The sequence below is a fragment of the Camelus bactrianus genome, chromosome 25 (genome assembly GCF_048773025.1).
Source record: "Camelus bactrianus isolate YW-2024 breed Bactrian camel chromosome 25, ASM4877302v1, whole genome shotgun sequence".
NCBI classification, from domain to species: domain Eukaryota; kingdom Metazoa; phylum Chordata; class Mammalia; order Artiodactyla; family Camelidae; genus Camelus; species Camelus bactrianus.
Genome location: NC_133563.1, coordinates 34855617 through 34879570, shown reverse-complemented (window position 1 = coordinate 34879570; position 23954 = coordinate 34855617). Strand labels below are relative to the sequence as shown.

The 23954-nt window shown below is 42.8% G+C and overlaps 1 protein-coding gene across 1 annotated transcript in view; it reads left to right on the top strand.

The window, feature by feature from the left end:
* FAM135B (family with sequence similarity 135 member B) overlaps nt 1–23954 on the top strand; it is a 154565-nt gene that overhangs the window by 91230 nt on the left and 39381 nt on the right. The window lies entirely within an intron of this gene.

Here is a 23954-nt window from a genome sequence, read left to right as displayed (position 1 = left end):
CACCCTCCCACACTGCCACGCCCTGTCCATCCCATTGCCTCACCCTCACCTGCACCTTGCACAGAATGTTTCTCTCTCCTAAATGTAGCAGAAATGCTCCCTGGGCCTCTCTGTACTCATAATTGCTCCAGCTGAGGAAATGAAAACTATAATTTGGACATAACTATTCATTGAGGAGTTAAAGACTTGGCACTGGTTACTGAAAAGAATCATTTTATGTTCTGGCTCTTAGGCATGCCTTAGACTTGGAGTAAAGACACCCATATTTAAATTGGACTCTGCCCTTTACTAGCTTTTGTGCTTGAGGAGGTCAGTGAACCTTCTGAGACTCAGAGCCCCCGGTCAGTAAAGTAACAGTGATACTTACTCCATTTCTTTTTTAACACATTCAGTACCTTGGACACCTCCCTGTATCCTTGTACGTGTTCATCTTTGGTGAGAAAGACAGGTGTTGTCCTGCTGTCACGGGCAAGCAGGATACTGGTAGGGGGAGATTGATGGGGGGTTCTATATACTAAACAAATAATTATATCAATAAATCATACATTACAATTGTGATTACTATTCTGCTGTCTCGCTGTCATTACATTTATGTCTCTTTTTGTCACTTCCTGTTCCTGCCCCTAAGTCTGTCTTGTCCTCTTGCCAGGCATCTCTTTTCTCATTTCTCTCTTACTCAGATGGCGTACTTTGTTTATCCCCTTTGCTCTGTGTTCCTCCTGCTTCAGCCTCTTCTCAACTCCTTCTCTCCCTCCCTCTCCATCTCCTCTTGTCTCTCCTCCAAGTCTCCACCTCCCACTCTCTACCTCACCGTCTTTTCCTCACTGTGACTCTCTTTGCTGAGAACTTTTTTTCTTAAATCATTGTCAATCTGTATCATTTTTGGATCCATTTCTATTGTTTGATTTTTTCCCTCATTATGTGTTTTGTTTTCCTGATTCTTTGTATGCCTGCTAATTTTTGATTCAATGTCAGGCATTGTCAGTTCACTTTTTTCATTTTCAGTGTTCTATCATACTACATATCTATTATATATTTAGAGCTTTGTTATGGGAGGCATTTAAGTTACTTGGAGTCAGTGTGATCCTCCCAAGACTTGCTTTTAAAGCTTGTTAGGAAGGACCAGTGAGGTCTTTACTCTGGGACAATGCCCTTCTGAGCTCTCTACCTGTCTTGTGATGAATAGTGAGGTTTTCCGATCTGATTTGTTGATACACCAGTTATTCTCAGTTGCGCATGAGCTCTGGGAATTGTTTGCTCTGCTCCCCTCTCTGGTATTCTGTACTGTAAGCTCCAGGATCCTTGCTCTCAGCTCAGTCTCCTCAATTCAGGGAGTCTTCCAGGATTTGCTGAATTTCCACTTTCCTGTGTAATGCCCTAGGAGCTCCCTGCAGGCAGCCTGTTAGGACAGTGGTAGGACTCGCTTTGTTTGTAGTCTCTGCAGCCTGATGCCCAATATCTGAGTACTGTTGTTTCATATGTTTTATCAGGATTTTCAGTTACTTCCAGTGGGAAAGTAAACTTGGTCTCTACTGCTCATTGTTGGCTGGAGCAGTTGTGCCTGCCCCGCCATCCACCCCCACTTTTCGTGGGACCTTTACACAATGATATGTGTGCAAGTTCTTCTTGTTGTTATTCTATTTTCTATTTCCTTGTAAAGCATGAGCTGAAATCTACACCAGCTATTTGAATAAAAAGCTTGACAGTGAGTTTTCTCAGAAGCCTTCTGTGGGTAAAGACACAGCTTGTTGTAATCCTCAGCACCACAGCCATCACTACCACCACTGGCACCATCAGCATCACTGATGTGCCAGATATACTTCATAGCTCTTTATATTTATTTACTCATTCAATTGTTATGACAGCCTATGAGCCAGGTTATTCTTAGGGTCGTTTTTAAGTTAAGGGAACTGAAACACAGAAAGCTCAAGGAATCAGCTGGTGGGCAGAGGTCTAGAGTCTGCACCTAGGCAGTGTTGCTTCAGACTTCCCAGACGAGGTGATTTGTTTCTCAGCAGCAGCTGAACACGGTAGGGCCTTTCCAGGGTGCCCCAGAGGAAGGGTAGCACTTTAGCTGCTGGTTGGAGTGATATTGGAGCTACATTTGCAAGAATGCAGGTCTGGATGAAACAGCAGGTCATCTCCAGATTCCAAGCTAAAAGGATGACCCAGCCACGTGTCAGAGGACTCTTACTGTAATAGTGGCATCTTTGGGGAGCCCAAGCATTTCAGATTATACACCTGCTTAGTGCCTGTGGTATCTGCTGTGAACCCTGGACTCTGGATCCAGGTTGGCCCTGTGCCATTCTTGACTCTGTCCTTTCTGTGCGTGAGTGTGTGTGTCTTTGGGTGTCTGTGTGTGTGTGTGTGTGTGTGTGTGTGTGTGATTTTAAGTAAGTTACTTATTCTCTGTATACCTGAGTTAAAGTCATCTGTAAATTATAAATAATATTAATATGGAACATTTAGAGGTTTAGAGTGAGATGTAAATGTGTTAATATATTAAAACATATGACACAGTGCAAGGCACCAGGTCAAGCTTCCATAAGCTGTTATACGTGTGCTAGTTTCTATGAGCAGCTTATCACCAGCACATGCACACTGTGTGTCTGCTACACGGATAATTCCTAGAAAGGAGGAGTGGACGAGGCAGAGGGGGGCTTGCAGTAACCCCGGGAAGAACCTGCCTCCAGGTAACGATAACAGGAAATGGGAGGAGGAGTGTAAAGAGTAAGAGGCATTTGAGGGGAGAATAAGGAGATCTGGGTGAGGGAGAGAAAATTCAGGGACGACTCTGTTTTTCCTGCTTCTGGCTGATGGAGGATGGTATGGCCTTTCCCACTTATTATCCTAAACTGTTCTTTTGATATTTTCTCAGTCTCCATCTCAAATATTTAACCAGACTCAATGCTCTTTACTGTGTAATTGCTCAGCATTCTTCCTGCGTTTACCAGGGCTCGGCATTTGCTGGTACCTGGGGGGCTCTTGTTAAATGACTGAAGGCAGGAAGTCAGTCCCATAATGAAAGCTGCCAGGGGCAGATTCTGGGCTTAGCAATTCTAGAAGTTACAGGAAAACTGGATATTGTGATCTTTTCCTCAAAATATCAGCCTGTTCTCCCAATCACTGCCCTCTTTTTCTCACTGAAAAATGAGCAGGACCAATGGAGTATTCCAAAACCCCACACTCTCTATCTCCAATGTTATGCATAATAGAATATATTTGATAGTTTCTATCATCTTGAAAAATTGCTTTTCAAATATTGAAATAATAAAAGATCCATCAGAGAACAGTAGTGGAATATTACCTTCTGTTCCCATGGAGACCAAATCACTAGGGTTCGGCTGTGTGATTATTAATGGCATCTGCCCATAAAGCGCATGTTGAGTTAGCTTGGTAAGTAAGCACATGATATTTATCATTGCCTGCGCTGTGTTCAACTCATTTCAACTTACGTTTGTTGTTGGGATTTTATAAACGTTTTAATTTTTCCACTTTGGTTCCATTTTATTTTTTGAAGGGCACGTTGCCAGGGCCTGGTAAGAAATTTCTTGGCTGTGTTGCTTTATCTGATGGGGAACATTTTATTCGTGTGTGTTATGTGTGTGTGGGTGTTTGTGTGTGTGTTTGGGGGAGGCAGGTCATTGAACAGGATCTCTGGAGTGTAGACTCAGCAGCTGTAGCACACTTAAAGAGGCGAGAAATCCAGTTCCCGGAAAAAAATAAAGAGGGATATTTATTGAGCTACTACTGGGAGTTGTTCACAGTGCTCAGTTTTTGCAAACAGGGTCTCTTCTGAGCCTTCTGATATCCATGAGTATTTCTCATTGTGAGACACATTTTATAGATGAAGAATCTAAGGATCTGAGATGCCAAGCATTTTCCCCAAGGGCAGTTATTTGAAACAAAATTCTAACCCATCTCTATATAACATTTTAAAAAATTATTTATTTATTTATTATTTTAAAATATTTTTTGGGGGGGAGGAGGTAATTAGGTTTTTATTTGTTTGTTTTTAATGGAGGTACTGGGGATTGAACTCAGGACCTTGTGTGTGCTAGGCACGCGCTCTACCACTGAGCTATACCCTCCCCCTGTCTATATAATTCTAAAGCTCTCTTTTGTATATTGCACTAAATTACATTGTGCTTCTGAGCAAAATATAACGCTAGCCCTATGGACTGTTCTTGTGGCTAATGTATCTAAAGTGATGGGGACTTGGCCAATATCAAATACATGGTAGATCTCTTCTCTGATTTTCATTCTATTGTTTTAATTTTTCTCATCGTTTTTAGTACCACTACAACTGTAAGTAAGAGAGGTTGAATTATTGCTCTTTTGCTCATATACACAAAAGAATTTTAACTCAAGAACTTCATTTACGTGGATTCCTTTTTGTTTTTCCCCAAAGTCTCATTGCTCATGCATTTGGAAGTTATCATGTGTCCCTGAAACACTACATTTGCAGCCATTAGCATCTGTCAGTTATACTTGGAAGAGAGAGATAAACAATTTTTTGTTACAGAAACGAGAATTCCCTGAACTTGGAAGCCTGCCTAGAAAGAACACTTGAGATTCCTGTCTTCACCTGGTGGCTGTTCCATAGTAACAATCTACTTCTTAAGTTTTATTCCCATCCTGTCCCCAACACTACAAAAGCTGTGAGGAAGGAACCGTGTCTTTCTTGAATGTTGCTGCATCCAGCGCCTCATTAGCTATTGCCGTGGGCAGGAATGATGAGTGAGCAATAAATAACTCATGGGACGTCCAGAGGCAAGGCTTGTTTTCCACATTTTGCAGAGGAGGCTTTTAGAATTCCCAAATCCATTCTTCCAATGCGTAAGCTACAAAGAGATAGGAGTATGTGGAGATAGATAGCCAATTCTAGCCACAAAGCACATTTTTTAATTGCGTTACTCTTTATGTGCACATAGATTGTGGATTGATCTTTCTGGGCTCTTGACCTACGTGGGCATCTTTGTCAGGTGCTGATTTTGATAATGTTGACGACAGGCAACACTTACATAGACTAGCTCATGTGGCCCTTACAACAGCTCTGAGGCTACCATTCTTATAACTATGCTGTGCATCAGGAAACCGAGGCACAGAGAGGTGGAGTTATTTGCCCAAATTTGCACAGCTGACAAGTGAAGAAGCTGGTGGACTCTGTAGCCAAGAGCCTGTATCAGCGCTACAGCCCGCTGGTTACAGGGTCCCAGCGCCCAGCTTTTAAAAAATGGTTAGTGTCGGGACAGCCATGTTTTTCAAGTAGCGTTTGTTAGCAAACATAGCAGGGGACTGAGCATTTTTTTTCAAATGAGTGAGAAAGGCAGCACATTAGGATTTGTCCTTTTTTTCTTTTTTTAGATTTCTCCTGGTGCATCTTTCAGGATCCAGGATGAATGTTACTTGCCCAAGGAGCGTTTACCTGACAACCTAGACAGGTTGTACACCCCAGTGATCTCTCTCTGCCCTTTTCGCCCTGTGCACTGCCCATCTCGCTGGAAACGGCTGTGTCTTCCCTACTAGACGGAAAGCCCAGTGAGGGCAGCCCACACCTTCCTTGACGCTATAACCCTCCTCATCTGCGTGAGCACCTGGCACTCAATAAATATCACATGTATGGATGTGGATGTTACTAGAATTGATTCTGAAAAGTCCTACCCCTGAATCGATCAGGCATGCCCTCTCTTATTTAACTACACCCCCCACCATAGTTATACATAGTTGTAAATCTTGGTCGTGACCTCATAGAAAGTTTTATTATGGTCATTTATATTTTTATTGGCAACTCCCTGCCAGCATTCCCTCTGGACCTCCTATTGCAGGAGTAGACATGACGAAGAAACCCTCTTGGAATGAGTTATACCTTTAGACTGTTCCAGGTGTAGACTGGCTCCCTGTCTGTGGGCCTGTGCCATGTGGATGGCACCTCTCACTTTAACACAGTGCTCTACTATTAATTAGTGGAACTGAATCTCATCCCTCCCTGGCTTTGGCCGTCCTCTCTGCCTCATGGGCTGCTTTCTCTGGGTAGCACAGAGTCTTGTTTCATATTGATTTCATTCTCTTTCCCAAGAGGACTTTCAGTGAAAATGGTGTCTGCTCCTGGCTGCCAGGATAGCTGTGGGGGCTTTGGGGAATGCTGTGACCTTGGCTTAGCCTTGCCTATAGGATCCGAGCCATTCCTGCAGAGGATAGGGTTGGATAGCGGAGGGCCCCTGAACACTTCCCAATGCCTTAGTTCAGCTTTTTGAGAATCAGCATTGATGCTTTGAGTGATGGTGACGCCATCCCTGAGTCCCACAGTGCACTCCCTTTCACCCTGTTTCATTTAATAGTCGTAACACCCCTGTAATTTGTTAACTCCTTTCATAGAAGGGGCACCTGAGGACCTGAGAGTGGAAGTGACTTACCTAGGACTGTCCCCATGACAAATTTTGGATCCTGGTTTTAAGACTCTACGTTTGCTACGTAACAGTTGTCTTGGTGATGATGGCAGTGAATTCAGAGATATAGGGGGTGTGTTTCCATAGATAATATTTGGGTAAGACTCCAAACTTTCAGTGAATTAATAGAATAGTCTTAGCTAAAATATATTGAGTCCTCATTTTCTCCAGCCCCTGTCTTAAGCCGTTGCACACGTCATCTGATGTACCTTCGCTAGCGCCCTATGAAGAAGCTGTTAGTGTTCCCCTCGTTTTAAGATAAGGAAACAGCTAAGGAAACCACACAGAGGTAAGTAAGTGGCCCGAGAGCAAGTAGACTGTGAGTGATGGGATTTTAACCCAAGCTGTTGGACTCCGGAAATTGAATCTTAACCATCACATCTGTTTATCTGGTCATCTTGCTGGGACCTAAGCTTTTTTTTTTTCCCCTACGTTGCTTATTTGAGTGAGTCACCAGGAACCTCAGAACTGCCTTTGATCCCTTCTGTCTTACGTCCACATCAGTGACTGATCCCTTCAGACTCTATTTAAGGCATCCTGGGTTGGTGACCCTCCTTTCCCCTCTTCCACTGCCTAACCAGATGCCCTTCTGCCTGGAAGATGGACCGCTTCCCAGTTCACCTCCTGTCTTCTGACCCTCTTGCCTCTGCTCCGTCTCACCTAGGGTGCTTTGAGATGGTGAGCCTTAAATGTATCATCATGACAAACCAGAGAGGTCTTCCTGCTGCCTCATCTCCTGCCTCTAAATCTAAACACAGCTTCAGCTTTATCCCCACATGTGTGCTATTGCTATGCTGACACCAAACTAAGTTTCTTTCACTTTGGCAAAAGGATCTTCCTCAACATAAGCCTTCACATGTGTGCCTGGAATTTTCATCCTCCTTTTTAAAATCTATTTTTTAAAAATTATAGGGTCGTTTCTTACGTGACATCTTTCTTGACTGGCCCAAGAATGATACAGGGGTGTGTGTGTGTGTGTGTGTGTGTGTGTGTGTGTGTGTGTGTGTGTACGTGTTACAGTAGCATTTGTGTATACATTTATCATAGCACTTACCAAGCTGCACTGAAACCATTCATCTGCCTGCTGATTTACACACTAAACTATGAAGGGCTGGAACCCAGAAATCATGTACCAATAACCTTTTAAAAAAAATTTCCTAACAGCATTCCACTTAGTGCCTAGCCCTGAAACAACACCCAATAAGTGATTCTTGAAGAAATGTAAACATGCTTGACTTGGGCATGAGGCTGAACGTTGTATGTGTGTACATTCGACTTCTCTCTACGATGTGGCTGTTTGTAGTAATATCAACCATAACTAGAGTCAGAACCCCCAGAACTCCTCCTGAAGGAGGTCTCTCTTGCCTCGATGTAGAAGTATTGTTAAAGGTAACATCTGAGTAAAGGAAATGACAGAGGAGTTCCCAAGAAGAGAAACATTCTCATCCTAGGATCTCTGTTGAGAAACAAGCAATCTCTCGTGTTTTTAAAATATCACACGTAGCAACTGTCTGGTAATTTTTAAGAAACTTATATATATCCGATTGAATCGAAGAATAGTAATTTATTTCTTTAAGTCGGAGCCTTCCTTCAAACTAGACTTTAAAAATAAAGACATTCATCAGAAAGGTGTTTGGGGTTTTATGAGGATCTGACAACTAAATTGCTTGTTCAGTTTGAGTTGTGTGATGTTGCTCTCAAGTAGATTAAATATTAAGAATCCAGTGTGCCAACTGCTAACAAAATTGCTGAACATTGCAAACAGTTTGGAGAAATGCTTTTAATGAAGAACAAATGTAGGTAAAATACTCAAAAATGAAAATGTCAAAGTTGTAAACGTTTTAACAGAGATTCAGCATTTTCGAATGTAGAGTGTTTTTAAGCATTTTCTACATTGTAATGATGCATTGACTCTGGTCACCTTAATTAGGGAATCTACTGTCTGCAGAGTTCTCGTTGGTCGACACAATTTTCAAATGGTCTGTTCATCTCGTTGAAAGGCTCTGTCTATAATACTGAAATTCAGAAGCCCAGAGGATCACTTATATTTGGAAGACCAGAGAAATAGGATTCTGGTTCTCCCTTACCTCCACTTTCTATGCCTTGACATCTTTCGCTCAGAGGAAAGGGAGGCAGTGTCTGTACAGTGTGGTGGCCAGTGCGATGGCCAACAGCATCACCCTCCCTGCTGGGCCCTCTGACCTCGCCTCTCTTTGCATGTTAGGCTCTGTCATCTCTTCTGTTCCCGTAATACAAATACCTATTCTTTGCCAGATATTCTTCTAAGTCCCCTACTTCTATTTTGTGTCTTAGGAAACATGCTCCCCACCATGCTTCTTGGAGTTAATCGCTCTTATCATTACTATTTTATAGCTGAGGTGATAATCACAACTATCAACTAGGCTATGTGTCATGCAGAAGGTGCTCACCGTACTTAACAAAATACTAGCCAATAATAAGCAGCCAGTAACTGCAGACCAGCACTAAAAACAAGTCAAATTCCTGATCCTCATGCGAGAAATACTGAAGTGCAACACCACCGCTGCCACTTCAGGGGCCTTACTGTTAACGAGTTGGTCCTGAACCCTGAGGCAGGTGCAGCTACTAAAACTGCACAGCAGTGTTTGACTGCAGCATGGTCAGGGACACAATCCAAATTTTACTTAAAATGGGTTCAGATTATTATTGGTCTGTTAATTTTGATAATATTTTTATAGAAAACTCTCAACTCCTGACACTGTGTCTAGGAGATCCACCTGTCTCTTGATCCATAAAATGAGGACAATAATGACACATACTTACAGGGTTGATTTAAAAGCTCTAGATACACTATGATTTATTATGCATATACTCTTACTTTGGTTTTTACAGTTGCTCTGATCATTCCAAAAAGAACAAAAAACCAAAAATACCCCAGACATACTCCGAGCTGATTTCTTATGGAAGTAAGCATTCAGATAGGACAGTATTCATGTGGTGGCCTCCCATTTGCCTTAATAATCTCTCATAACAGCCTGATCCGTTTTCTGCAGGGGCTAAGAGGGAGCCAGGAATTGTCAGTAGTTAGGAGTGTGGGCTCCGGGATCAGGCACACCTCATTCAAGTCATAGCCATGCCCTGTAGGCACCGTCTGACATGGAGACGGACAGCCATCCCCCACCTCACACTTAGAAGTGATTCTGAGTTCTCTGTGTGTCTCGATAAGAAGGTTTGTAAGGAGCCACATGGATGTTTGCAAGTTTGCAGTCAGAACGTAGAGTCTGTTTTCATTCGTGGTCTGCTCTGGCCTCCTTTCCAGGTTCCCTACAGAATGAACTATATATAGAAAACCCACCAGAAGGACTAGGGGGAGAGATAAGGACCCAATTCACACAAGAGACCTCAGAACTCAAAGTAGGAGAGTAATTATGGATGCCCAGGTGTCAGCTAAAGGAAGTTAGTACCTTCCATAATTAAAATCACAAAAGCGTAGAATTTGACATCTTTAGGAGACCATAGTGAACCTCTACAGCTTCCAAAGTAGAAACACTTAGGGTGCTCACGATATCCCAAGGCACTGAGACTGACAGCTCACTTACTCTGCAGAGAGATCTGAGTTGATGATCTTGGAGCTGGCCTCTGGGGGATGGGAGTATTAATCGGTTGACCCTTCACACGCTGCATAATTAATCCAGTGTATCTGATAGCCTTGTCACCTTACTCCTGCTGTTTTTATGGTCCCTATTCTCACTGTCTTGCCCTCAGTTGAGAAGATGTGGATTCTGATGAATTCAGAACGGCACCCTGTGGGAGAACAGAGCAAGGCTGGGCTGTTTTGGAATCCTGGGCTTGTCACTCAGTAATTAGGGGACCAAGGGCCATTTACTTAACCTCTCTAGGACATTCCACTTTCCATTCCACTTTTGTAAATTTACATCATGAGTTTAATTTCCCTGAATGTTTGGAGGGCAGATGCAATGACAAGTGAGAGGCCAGAGTCGTGGAAGGGGGGCCCCAACATGTCTCCCCATCCCCCACTGATGGGCACACCAGCACATTTTGTCCATGTCTTATGTGTCTCTGGGTGTCTGGAAATTGATTTTTGATCAACATGCTATGCCTGGCCCTCCGTGACCAGATGCCAGGCTATTTGTCTAGCATCATCTCCTTCTTCTCTCTCTGGGATTCATTTTCCTTAGCAGCATACTATTGATTATATTTCCCTGTACTTTATTAACTTGTTCACTCCATGTCTTTGTCTGTGATGGTTCCTGTGCTTGGCACAGTCTCTCTCATCTGTGCTCTACCTGCCTAGCCTTTCAGGATTCAACTGCAGCACCACCTCTTCCAGGAAGCCTTCCCTACCACAGCTCTCCACACACTCACAGCATCCTAAGGTTTCTTCTAGTGTGGCATTTAGCACATTGCACTACAATTTTGCTCTTGTGTCCCTGGTTCCTCTAACTTAAGAACATTTGCCTCCAGGTGGGGGCAGTGTGTGTTAACATCTGGAGCTCAAGTGTTCAGCACAATGAGAGGCAGATAGGAAGCACCAGATATAGAGTAATTAGGATCATGATGATAAATGGAATTGGACTGACCCTACTGATGTGCTGAAGAACTTAGAGAAACCCAAAGGGACTCCCAATCATAATACCTCTAACATAAAAATGCAGTTCTGTAAAGTCAGACGGATCAATAGCAACAAAATATGCATTCACCCAAATTACATCATGGGCATTAAGGTAACTTAGAAGATGGTTATGAATTATTGAGAGTCAATATGTCAGTTTATGCAATTACTACTGAATTATTACTTTTAAAGTTGTAAGTAGGTCAGAATCTCTTGGTGATACAGGAATTGACCAATTTACTAAAGAAAACGCCATCTCTTAAGTACATCAGTGGAAAAATTCATATGGAGTTCTTACTGATAATAATTATAAGACTAATTGACTGTGTGTTTGCTGTGCTTTATGGAAGGCAAAGAACATCTCCCCTTTAGCCTCATCCTTGTCCGATGAGGACAAGTAAGTGTACTGTCCAAGGTGCTGAAGCTGGTGTGCAGCAAAACCCCTTTACCCCAGGACATTTCCGTAATCCCTTGTCCACTGAATTTTTGTGGAACTCTGTTGCTTTACCCCCCAAAATGAAAGCAAAACAAACACAAACAAACCAAAAACCCTGTTATTTTGGATCAATTTGAATCAAAAAGTATCTTTTAAAAATTGCTGTTTAAAACAGCCTTATAAACAGAGAGGAGAAAAAAAAAAAAACCAGTAACTGGGAATCAGGAATGAAAACAATGAATGCCAGGGCTTGTTGAGGTCTGATTTTCAGCCACACAGTTTGTACTTGTCTTCAGGACCACAGCAGAAAAGCTGAGCACTCAAGGGGCATTAGCTTAGCACAGAGATTTTCAAAATTTATTTATTTATTAAACAAGGACTTCTTTTTCTTTTTTTTTTTTTTTACATTTTTTATTGATTTATAATCATTTTACAATGTTGTGTCAAATTCCAGTGTCAGCACAATTTTTCAGTTATTCATGGACATATACACACTAATTGTCACATTTTTTTTCTATGTGAGTTATCACAACATTTTGTGTATATTTCCCTGTGCTATACAGTGTAGTCTATTCTACAATTTTGAAATCCCAGTCTATCCCTTCCCACCCTCCACCCCCCTGGTAACCACAAGTCTGTATTCTCTGTCTGTGAGTCTATTTCTGTCCTTTATTTACGCTTTGTTTTTCTTTGTTTGTTTGTTTTTGTTTTTGTTTTTTAGATTCCACATATGAGCGATCTCATATGGTATTTTTCTTTCTCTTTCTGGCTTACTTCACTTAGAATGACATTCTCTAGGAGCATCCATGTTGCTGCAAATGGCATTATGTTGTCGGTTTTTATGGCTGAGTAGTATTCCATTGTATAAATATACCACCTCTTCTTTATCCAGTCACCTGTTGATGGACATTTAGGCTGTTTCCATGTTTTGGCTATTGTAAATAGTGCTGCTATGAACATTGGGGTGCAGGTGTCATCCTGAAGTAGATTTCCTTCTGGATACAAGCCCAGGAGTGGGATTCCTGGGTCATATGGTAAGTCTATTCCTAGTCTTCTGAGGAATCTCCACACTGTTTCCCATAGTGGCTGCACCAAACTGCATTCCCACCAGCAGTGTAGGAGGGTTCCCCTTTCTCCACAGCCTCTCCAGCATTTGTCATTTGTGGATTTTTGAATGACGGCCATTCTGACTGGTGTGAGGTGATACCTCATTGTAGTTTTGATTTGCATTTCTCTGATAATTAGTGATATTGAGCATTTTTTCATGTGCTTTTTGATCATTTGTATGTCTTCCTTGGAGAATTGCTTGTTTAGGTCTTCTGCCCATTTTTGGATTGGGTTGTTTATTTTTTTCTTATTGAGTCGTATGAGCTGCTTATATATTCTGGAGATCAAGCCTTTGTCGGTTTCACTTGCAAAAATTTTCTCCCATTCCGTAGGTTTTCTTCTTGTTTTACTTCTGGTTTCCTTTGCTGTGCAGAAGCTTGTAAGTTTCATTAGGTCCCATTTGTTTATTCTTGCTTTTATTTCTTCTAGGAGAAAATTTTTGAAATGTATGTCAGATAATGTTTTGCCTTTGTTTTCCTCTAGGAGGTTTATTGTATCTTGTCTTATGTTTAAGTCTTTTGTCCATTTTGAGTTGATTTTTGTATATGGTGTAAGGGAGTGTTCTAGCTTCATTGTTTTACGTGCTGCTGTCCAGTTTTCCCAACACCATTTGCTGAAGAGACTGTCTTTATTCCAATGTATATTCTTGCCTCCTTTGTCAAAGATGAGTTGACCAAAAGTTTGTGGGTTCATTTCTGGGCTCTCTATTCTGTTCCATTGGTCTATATGTCTGTTTTGGTACCAATACCATGCTGTCTTGATGACTGTAGCTCTATAGTATTGTCTGAAGTCTGGGAGAGTTATTCCTCCAGCCTCTTTCTTTCTCTTCAGTAATGCTTTGGCAATTCTAGGTCTTTGATGGTTCCATATGAATTTTATTATGATTTGTTCTAGTTCTGTGAAATATGTCCTGGGTAATTGGATAGGGATTGCATTAAATCTGTAGATTGCCTTGGGCAGTGTGACCATTTTAACAATATTGATTCTTCCAATCCAAGAGCATGGAATATCTTTCCATTTTTTAAAGTCTTCTTTAATTTCCTTCATCAGTGGTTTATAGTTTTCTGTGTATAATTCTTTCACCTCCTTGGTTAGATTTATTCCCAGATATTTTATTACTTTGGGTGCTATTTTAAAGGGGACTGTTTCTTTACTTTCTTCTTCTGTTGATTTATCGTTAGTGTAAAGAAATGCAACTGATTTTTGAACGTTAATTTTGTAACCTGCTACCTTGCTGAATTCTTCAATCAGCTCTAGTAGCTTTTGTGTGGACCTTTTAGGGTTTTCTATATATAGTAGCATGTCATCAGCATATAATGACACTTTTACCTCTTCTTTTCCAATTTGGATCCCTTTTATTTCTTTCTCTTGCCTGACTGCTGTGGCTAGGACTTCCAGGACTATGTTGAATAGGAGTGGTGATAGTGGGCATCCTTGTCTTGTCCCAGATTTTAGTGGGAAGCTTTTGAGTTTTTCACCGTTGAGTACTATGCTGGCTGTAGGTTTGTCATATATAGCTTTTATTATGTTGAGATATGTTCCCTCTATACCCACTTTGGCGAGAGTTTTTATCATAAATGAGTGTTGAATTTTATCAAATGCTTTTTCTGCATCGATTGAGATGATCATGTGGTTTTTGTCCTTTCTCTTGTTGATGTGATGTATTACACTGATTGATTTGCGTATGTTGAACCAGCCTTGTGTCCCTGGGATGAACCCCACTTGGTCACGATGTATAATCTTTTTTATGTGTTGTTGGATTCTATTTGCTAAAATTTTGGTGAGGATTTTGGCGTCTATGTTCATCAGTGATATTGGCCTATAATTCTCTTTTTTTGTAGTGTCTTTGCCTGGTTTTGGTATCAGGGTGATGGTGGCTTCATAGAATGAGTTTGGGAGTATTCCCTCCTTTTCAATCGTCTGGAAGAGTTTGAGAAGGACTGGTATGAGTTCTTCTTTGTATGTTTGGTAGAATTCCCCAGTGAAGCAGTCCGGTCCTGGACTTTTATTTGTAGGGAGGGTTTTAATTGCCATTTCTATTTCCTTTCTAGTGATCAGATTGTTCAAGTGTTCAGATTCTTCTTGATTCAGTTTTGGTGGACAGTATGTTTCCAGAAACTTGTCCATCTCCTCTAGGTTATCCAGTTTGGTTCCATATAGTTTTTCATAATATTCTCATATGATATTCTGTATTTCTATTTTGTTTGTTGTAATTTCTCCATTTTCCTTTCTTATTTTGCTAATTTGTGCTCTCTCTTTTTTCTTCTTTGTGAGTTTGGCCAGAGGTTTGTCGATTTTATTTACTTTTTCAAAAAACCAGCTTTTGGTTTGGTTGATTTTTTCTATGGTCTTGTTAATCTCTATTGTATTTAATTCCTCTCTGATCTTTATTATTTCCTTCCTTCTGCTGCTTTTTGGGGCTTTTTGTTCTTCTTTTTCTAATTCATTCAGGTGGTGGGTTAAATTGTTTATTTGAGATTGTTCTTCTTTTTTGAGGAAGGCCTGTATCGCTATGAACTTCCCTCTTAGCACTGCCTTTGCTGTGTCCCATAGGTTTTGAGTGGTTGTGCTTTCATTATCATTTGTCTCAAGGTATTTTTTAATTTCAGCTTTGATTTCCTCATTGATCCATTGTTTTTTCAATAACATATTGTTTAATCTCCATGCTTTCCTTTTTTTCTCCTTTGTTTCTCTGTTGTTGATTTCCAGTTTCATGGCATTGTGGTCAGTAAAGATGCTTGAGATAATTTCTATCTTCTTAAAATTGTTGAGGTTTCTTTTGTGCCCAAGTACATGATCGATCCTGGAAAATGTTCCATGTGCACTTGAAAAGAATGTATATCCTATTTTGGGGGGGTGTAATGCTCTGAAAATATCCACCAAATCTAGTTTTTCTATTGTAGTATTTAATTTCTCTGTTGCCTTGTTTATTTTCTGTCTGGAAGATCTGTCTAGTGATGTTAATGCAGTGTTAAAATCTCCAACTATGATTGTATTCCCATCAATATCCCCCTTTATCTCTGTTAGTAATTCTTGTATGTACTTAGGTGCTCCTATATTGGGTGCATATATATTAACGAGTGTAATATCCTCATCTTGTATCACTCCTTTAATCATTATAAAATGTCCTTCTTTATCTTTCTTTATGGCCTTTGTTTTAAAGTCTGTTTTGTCTGAAATCAGTACTGCAACACCTGCTTTTTTTGGCTTTTCCATTTGCATGGAATATCCTTTTCCATCCTTTCACTCTCAATCTATATGTGTCCTTCTCCCTAAAGTGGGTCTCTTGTATGCAGCATATTGAAGGTTCTTGCTTTATTATCCAGTCTGCCACTCTGTGTCTTTTGACTGGAGCATTTAGTCCATTAACATTTACAGTAATTAATGATAGATATGTGTTTATTGCCATTTTGAACTTATCTTTGCAGTTGAATTGGTATATCCTCTTTGTTCCTTTCTTCTTCCTTTTGTGGTTTGGTAATTTTCCTTTGTATTATCATGGATTTTATTTAATTTTTGTGACTCCTTTGTAAATTTTTGGCTTGTGGTTACCCTTTTTTGTAAATCTGTCAACCCATTACTGTAACTGTTTTTATTAAACTGATAGTAACATGATCTCAAACCCATCCTACTGTTAAAAAATTTTTAAAAAGAAAGAAAAAAGTATTCTATATTTCCCTGCCTCCCTCTCCCACTCTCAGTGATTTGTATGTCTTCTTTTATAATTTCATGTTTACTTTATTTGTAATTCATGAGTTATCACCTTTCCAGTTGTGTGTTTCTCATTTCTGTAGCATCCTGCTGCTTTTCTATTTAGAATAGCCCTTTCAATATTTCTTTTAGCATGGGTTTAGTGTTGCTAAACTCCTGCAGCTTTTTTTTTTGTCTGTGAAACTCTTTATTTCTCCTTCTATCCTCAAGGAGAGCCTTGCTGGATAAAGGATCCTAGGCTGCATCTTTTTTTCATTCAGGGCTTTGAATATATCTTGCCACTCCCTTCTGGCCTGTAGTGTTTGTGTAGAGAAATCAGCTGAGAGCCTTATGGGGGTTCCCTTGTAACTTACTCTTTGCTTTTCTCTTGCTGCCTTTAGAATCATTTCTTTATCCTTGACTCTGGCCATCTTGATTATGATATGTCTTGGTGTGGGTCTATTTGGGTTCTTCCTGTTTGGGACCCTCTGAGCTTCCTGTACTTGGATATCTGATTCCTTCTTTAAGTTTGGGAAGTTTTCAGTCACGATTTCTTCAAAAACCTTTTCAATCCCCTTTGATCTTTCTTATCCTTCTGGGACCCCCTATTACGCGAAGATTGGGACGCTTTATATTATCCCATAGGTCCCTTATGCTATTTTCATTATTTTTTATTTGCTTCTCTTGTAGTTCTTCTGAATGGGTGCTTTCTATTGCCCTGTCTTCTTGATCACTAATTCGTTCCTCTGCATTATCTAGTCGGCTTTGCACAGCTATTAGATCATTCCTCATCTCTGTCAATGAGTTTACCCATTCTACTTGGCTCTTCTTTATAGCTTCAATTTCATTTTTGACATATTTTATATCTCTAAACACTATCTCTTTTAATTCCTTCAGCAATTCGATCACTCCTTTTTTGAAATCTTGATCTAGTAGGCTGTCGATGTCTATTTCGTTGATCTTTCTTTCAGGGGATTTCTCTTGTTCTTTTAATTGGGAAAGGTTTTTCTGCTTCTTCATCTTGCTCATACCTCTTTGGCACTGTGGTTTATGGAGTATCAGTTATTTATTTTGGTCCTTAAGGATTTTATCTATCTGATGCCTATTTAGGAATAGAACTTAGGAAAAAAAGAAAAAAAAATAAGAGAGAGAGAGAAAGAATTTTAAAAGAAGGGAGAAAGAGTTTGAAAACAGTGTATAATGAATAATAGAAGAGTGAGTTGAAGCAGAGTATTAATCGGGTTGAGACGTCCTTTTGAAACCTTTACAAAAAAAGGGGGGGGAGATGAATAGATGTATCTGAAACCTGTGTCTAATCAATAGCAGGACATCAAAACCCAAGAGAAATAGAAATGAATTAAGAAGTAAAGATTAAGAGAGTAATAGAAAATAGAACAGGTAAAAACAGATTTGAAAAAAAAGGGGGGGGTTGTCGGTGTTCTCCTGGAGTCTGTGTGCTTTTAATGTGAAGTCTTTCTGTCTTCGTCCTGTTTTGGAAGCTCAGCTTGCTGTTTTCAGAGGCCCTCCGTTGGCGCCCTCTTCTGTGCTGCTCCCAGCACCTGTCGGCAAGCCGATCGCGCCTCCTCCTAACACTGGGTCGGGTGCAGCTCTCTGCTGTGGGCGGGCGGGTCGCTGCCCCTCCGGATGCTGCAGTCAGATGTTGCAGACTGGCCGGGTAGGAGGGCGGGTCTTGCCCCCTCCCAGCAGCTCGGTCAGGGGCTGTGTTCCTGCCCGAAAGGCGGGGGGCCCGCTCTCCCTCTACCTGCGCCGCCGGTAGCTCCGCTGCTCTGTGCGGCTGCGCGCTCCGCCCTGGTCGGCGCTCCGCAGGTGGGCTCGGGGAAGACGGAGGGACAGCCCTGTCCCTGCTCCAAGCCAGAACCCAGCTCCTTGTTTGTCTTTGTGGAGCAAGTTCTCTGAGGGACCAGGATGGAAGGATCCTATCTGCCCCGGGCTGCAGGCCAGTCTCAGTCTGGCCTTTGAGGCTGCTAAGCCCTTCGGTGCGGATGCCGGTTTCGCCCCCGCCCCCGCCTGAGTGCTCAGCGCGGAGGATATGGCGGCTGTGCCTGAGCCCCGCCTCTCTTGCCCCGAAAACTTTCCGCAGGTTTTCAGAGATGGGGGTGTGCACCCTTCCCCCGAGAGCACATCAACCTTGCTGTTTTATGGAGGGCCCAGGTTGTTCTGCCCTGTGCACCCACAGCCACGGCGCGCAGCCCCTTGCGTTCCCCCGGGGCTGCCTCCGTGCAGCCACTTCCGTCCTACGCCCGGCTTGTGCAGCCTGGCCCTGCCCGCTGCTGCCGGCCCGCGTCTCAGGCTGGGTGTCGGAGGGACGCTCTGTGCCCGTTTAACTTAGTTCTGTTAGTCAAGGGCTGCTCTGTACAGATCCGATCCTCGGAGGCTCCCCCTCCATCCCGCTGGCCTCTCAGTTGGAGAGGGGAGACCCAGCGAGCGAGCGCCAGTCCTCCTTTGCCGCTCTCTCCCCGCGGGACCCGTCCCGCACTGCTTTGCCTTTTGTTCTTTCTTTTTTCCTTTTCTCCTACCAGATTTTTGGCGTCTTTATCTTTTGAAGAGGGCGATGTTCTGTCGGAGTTCCACAGGTGCTCTGGTTGGCTGAGTGGTTCTGTAGATGTGGGTCTTGCTGTATTTGTGGGAGAGGGTGACATGCGAGCGTCCTTCTACTCCGCCATCTTCTCTGTCTCCTAAGGACTTCTTTTTCAAAGGAATGCCTATGCAGAACCCATCATTAGAACTACTGGGAACAGAAAAGCTCTGATGAAGTGGGGACCTTACCCACCTTGTCCCTTTCTTGCTGCTTATTGCACCCCCATGATTTCTTAAAACAGTGGTTGAAATCCACTGGTCTATTCTAACCCTCCACCAACACTGGCCAGCTCTCCTTGTTTGCTCCATTTTGTCCTGAGCACCCCAAGTAGCCAAATAATATGACACAGGGATACAGTAACGTCAGTGACTTCATCATCAAAGGAGATCAAATCTGCTGGGAGTGACGGGGAACTGATACACAATACCTTCTTCTCCCTAACTGAGTGTTGAGCCAACTGGAAAGTGAGACAAAATAAGACAAACTTGGGTTCAAGCTAAGTTGTGAGATCATTTGGTTTATATCTTTGATCGGGGGTTCCCGGATGTTGAACTCGAGAATTACCTACTTAATTAGGTACAGCTGTGCTAGACAAATGTGGGTCTCCCTTGCAGACCACCTTGTCCACCAGGCTCCTGCCGGGGCTGAGGAAGACGGAGATAAATGCATCTGAGGGAGGACTCGCTGCCAAGAGGAAGACAGGGAAGTCTAGTTTCTTATCCCAAACTCACCATCTGCACAATAAACGGAGAGAGGAGCGGGGAGTATAATGGTAATGAGTGTCCCTCCGTGTTGAAAACACACCAAGAGTGAAGAAGCAGTGCTCTCATCCCCGACGCGCGCCTTCCTAGAACGGCCATGCACTGGCTCTCGCTCCACTTGGTGGGACCTTATGCAGTAGCTCCCCCATGGTGGCCCCCATCAGCCACTGATGAGGGATTGCCCACTGTGTGAAAGGAGATGGGAACAGAAGATGAAGAATATTCCGTTCCTGATTTCCAGGAGGGGAGGTGGGAGCACAACAAACATATAAAGGGAAAGAAACACAAAACCAGTTTACTTCTTTTACGGCTGGAGCCTCGTAGCGTTGTCTGTGATCACTCAGGAGTCATTGTATGAACCTCCAATGATGTAGCCACGTGTGGGTGGAGGGCAGCACGCATGTACATGTAGAATGGAGCGGATGCCTGGGCGGGAATATGACGCAGACCTGGGCTATTAACCACCTCCCCCACCCTGCGCCCACCCGTCTGTCCAAGCCTGTAACTCTCATTCTCTCTTTCTTCTGCCTAAGGAAGCTCTGTGGGGTGCCAGTAATAAGGCAGTAGGGACAACTTTGCATGAAGTCATATTAATATGAAATCATTTGTGATTTCTACATTTTAACCATTTTTGGAAAGACATACTTGTAGTTCAACTCACAGCTAGTCACCAGTGCGTTGTGGGGCACAGAACTTGGGAACCCCTGACTCAGATAGCAGCAGTGTGTTGCTGGCAATGAAAAGGCCAGAGCGTTAAGATTGTTTTCCTGGAATCACAGCGAGTTAGTCACAAAGCTGAGGCTAGCCCAGGAGGGTTTGAGTCCCTTTGTAACTTATAGAGCTGGTTTCCTTCGTAAACCAAGGCTTTAGTATGGGCTGGAATCTCAACTTCTCTGCTTCCTAGTTGTATGAACACAGGCTGTTTCATCCTCCTGCAGCCGAATTCGAAGAGCAAGCTCGGCATCAAGGCTGAGAGTGTGTCTGACTTACTGATTCACCTCCTGAATGTCGTGAGCCCTGCAAACACGCTGTTTACCACTCTGGGGTTTAGTTTTCCAGTCTGTAAAATGGAGATAAATAATTGTGCTTATTTCATAGGATTGGAATAAGAAACAATTAATATATATAAACGCTGTAGCAATTCCTAGCATTTAATAGGGTCAAACAATAAATGTTATTTATTAATGCTGTTGAGTTATTATTTTCTTACTGGTAAAAAATAAAGATAATAATGAGAAACTCACTGCATCATCAAGAAGAGGAATTCAGGGATCAAAAACAAAAAACAGAAAACAAAAAAACAACAGTGCCAGCCACACAGCAGGCATACAGTGAACAGCAGCTACTATTAATAGGATTTAGATTTTGAGGTCTGATCAAGCTTTCATTCCTTTTCCAAATAAACATCCAGAATATTGCAGACCCATTCCGTTTGTACATTCTCCCATAATCATAATACAGAAGATGGATGGATATTTTTACACAAAAACGTGTTTTGCATTTATGGTGGGTGTGTTTGAACTAAATGGAAAGTTACCAGTGTTACCACATGCCAAATAAGAATGAGGTTGTGTACATATGTCATATAAAGTGTACATTTGTGTAGGACGTAAATATCTATAGCATGATTATTATGGCGGCCTAGCAAATCCAGATCCCAGAATCGTGTGGAACCTTTGAGGTCTGAGCTGCACAATCCATAGCCGTGTTTCCCGAGGCCATCGATGGGTGTGTCCTTGTCAAAACGAGTTCCTTTTAGTGCACCCCGATGTTACACTGAAGCACCACGCAAGTCCGCAGTTAGTCCTTAACGGCAACCCTGAAGGCCATATTGTGAAGATCCCATTTTCACAGGTGTTGAGCAGATGATGACATGGGTTGGTGGGGTCTCCCACCTGAGTTCACACCCAGCCTAATGTCCTGCTTGCCCTGCACGAACCCTGCTGTATTATTTAGGGTTTCCACTCCAGACTGTGGAAAAGGAGGGACGCTGAAGTGGTCTTTCTTTGTGCTGGGGAGGTTGCACAAGGCTTTTCAGTCCACTTCATGCATGTCTGACGGGGGTGCGCTGGTATTTCTGCCCTGGCTCTGCAGGCCTGGAGGGCCGGCTAATGGGATTTTCTGCGGCAAATCATTCACTTTCTAAAAATCATGCTGTTGAGTATCTATGGAAAACAGCATTTGTTTGTTTATAATGATCTCCAATCATATTTTTTTTTTAGGATTTCTCTTTCGATTAACATTCTGACTTCATTCTATCTCAATAATCATATTGAATCAGCCTTATGAAGATTGCCCAATATTTTCTTTCTCTCTCTCTCAAAAAATCCATATATATTGGCGTCTAGTCTTAAAAGTGAAACTGAATAACATACTTTCTAGATTCCTTGCCATTGACAATGGGTCTGGGAGGACTTTCAAAAGGAGGCATCGGTGATAAGAAAATGCAGTTGTGAGCAGGTGGCAGGACCAGAAAATGGGAAGTTCAGGCGTGTTTGAAGCCAGCAGACTGGAGACTCGTAGCTACCAGATCTGATGCCTTTGTTAATCTCCTGTCTGCTTCCCATTCTGCTTAGTCACAGCTAATGGATGCACTGCAGGACTTAAATTAATGCCTCTGTCAAAGTAAGCAGACCTGGTCGACCAGCTGTCCTCCACCAGCCGTGGTGACCGGAGGCACACATGGCATATGAGACAGGACTGCCTTCATTTAGCACCTGAACTTGAGAAGCCTTTCTGCTGCGGGCAAAGCCGAGTGACCTTGTGCAACCCCCTAGATTCTTGGAGCCGCAGTCGTTGATCTGGGAAATGGGCACTGGCGTTCCTATCACTTACTTGGTCCAATAAGAAAGAACTTTAAGGCGTAAGTGATCAGAAGAAGTAAGAGACATACCCAGAGCGTTTCCCAGCATGTGAGTGTGTCTGGATGTGTTTTTTTAGGACAAATATGCATATGAGTGCACGTGTATACACATACGCACATGTGCATATGGAAATATTGCAGGAAGATATATAAGAAATGATTGGATTCTGCGCAGTAGGGAACTTTATATGGTGTTTCCTTTGGTAATACTGAGATTTTTACCTTACCTGTATTCAATTTTGAATATCAAAATCAGAGTATCTGCTTTATAAGGTGCTTGTGAGAGATCAGATGAGATGAAGTTTGTGGGAATATCTAGATGCTTCGTAAACAGTGGGTTCCTTCTGGCTCCACAGACTTGGGGAGTTCAACACACCTCCCTGTTGTGCACAAGCTGTGCCGGTCTTCCTACAACTGCACTGTCTTCTGATCTTAATATAATAGAGATGAGAAACGGGAATGTATAGATTACCCTGAGTGTCTGGTGAACACGGATGTCCCCGCCAACTGAATGTTCTGCTTGTGAAATGGGACAGTCTTTTGATGCCAAAGCTTATTGACAGTTTCTCTTAAGTTCAGATCAGAAGGGACTTAACCATGCAAAGCCCAGTTCAAGTTGAGGCACTGGGGGAGGGAAGGGAGCTGCTAAGGGTTTCTCTGGTGAACTCTGTGGGCCCAGTTTCCATCTTCAGACCTGATTAACTCACTGATTTGTCACACTGTCAAGGATGTTGGCAGCCAACAGCATACAGCCGAGTCCTTCTCAGGAGGTGACCCTCTCTGAGAGAACTGCTGACCAAGGTCACACCTCTTCCCTGGGGTGACCCACACCCAGTGACAGTCAGTGCCCGGGCGCAAAGACCTGGCCGCTGTCTCTGCAGGTCCAGAGCTCCCCGTGGGACCGACTGAGGTCTCTGTGTTCCCACGTGGCAATGCAATGTGGCTCTTCCCTCTGCCCCATCCCCCTCTCCCATGGGTGTTACTCCTGGGAGCACACGCCCCATGCCCTTTCCGCAGGCCAGTCTTTGTCTTACAGCCTTTTCCCAGGGCACTGACTTAAGGCCACCTCAGCTCGGTGACAGCAGACCATCCAGGTTTCCTCATCTGTACCACTTTGCATCATGTGACCCAGTCATCACAATGCAGTGATTCATGTGTATATGTTACACCCATCATCGCCTTCCTTCCTGGCACGCTAGGAGCCCTGATGACATTCAGATGACGGCTGACCCCTATCAGACCCATCCTGCTCCACTGGACCAGCTCAGTCCTCTTAGGTGTCAGCAAGGGATGAGAAAGGAAATGAACGAGGCAGGAGGCTGCCACATCAGCAGCTCCACAGGTCAATTCACAGACGCCAAGAGGATGGAGTGACACCAACATGCCACCTGGAGTTTCTTCTGCAGGACAGGCCCGGAAGCACGAGATTGTGAAGGG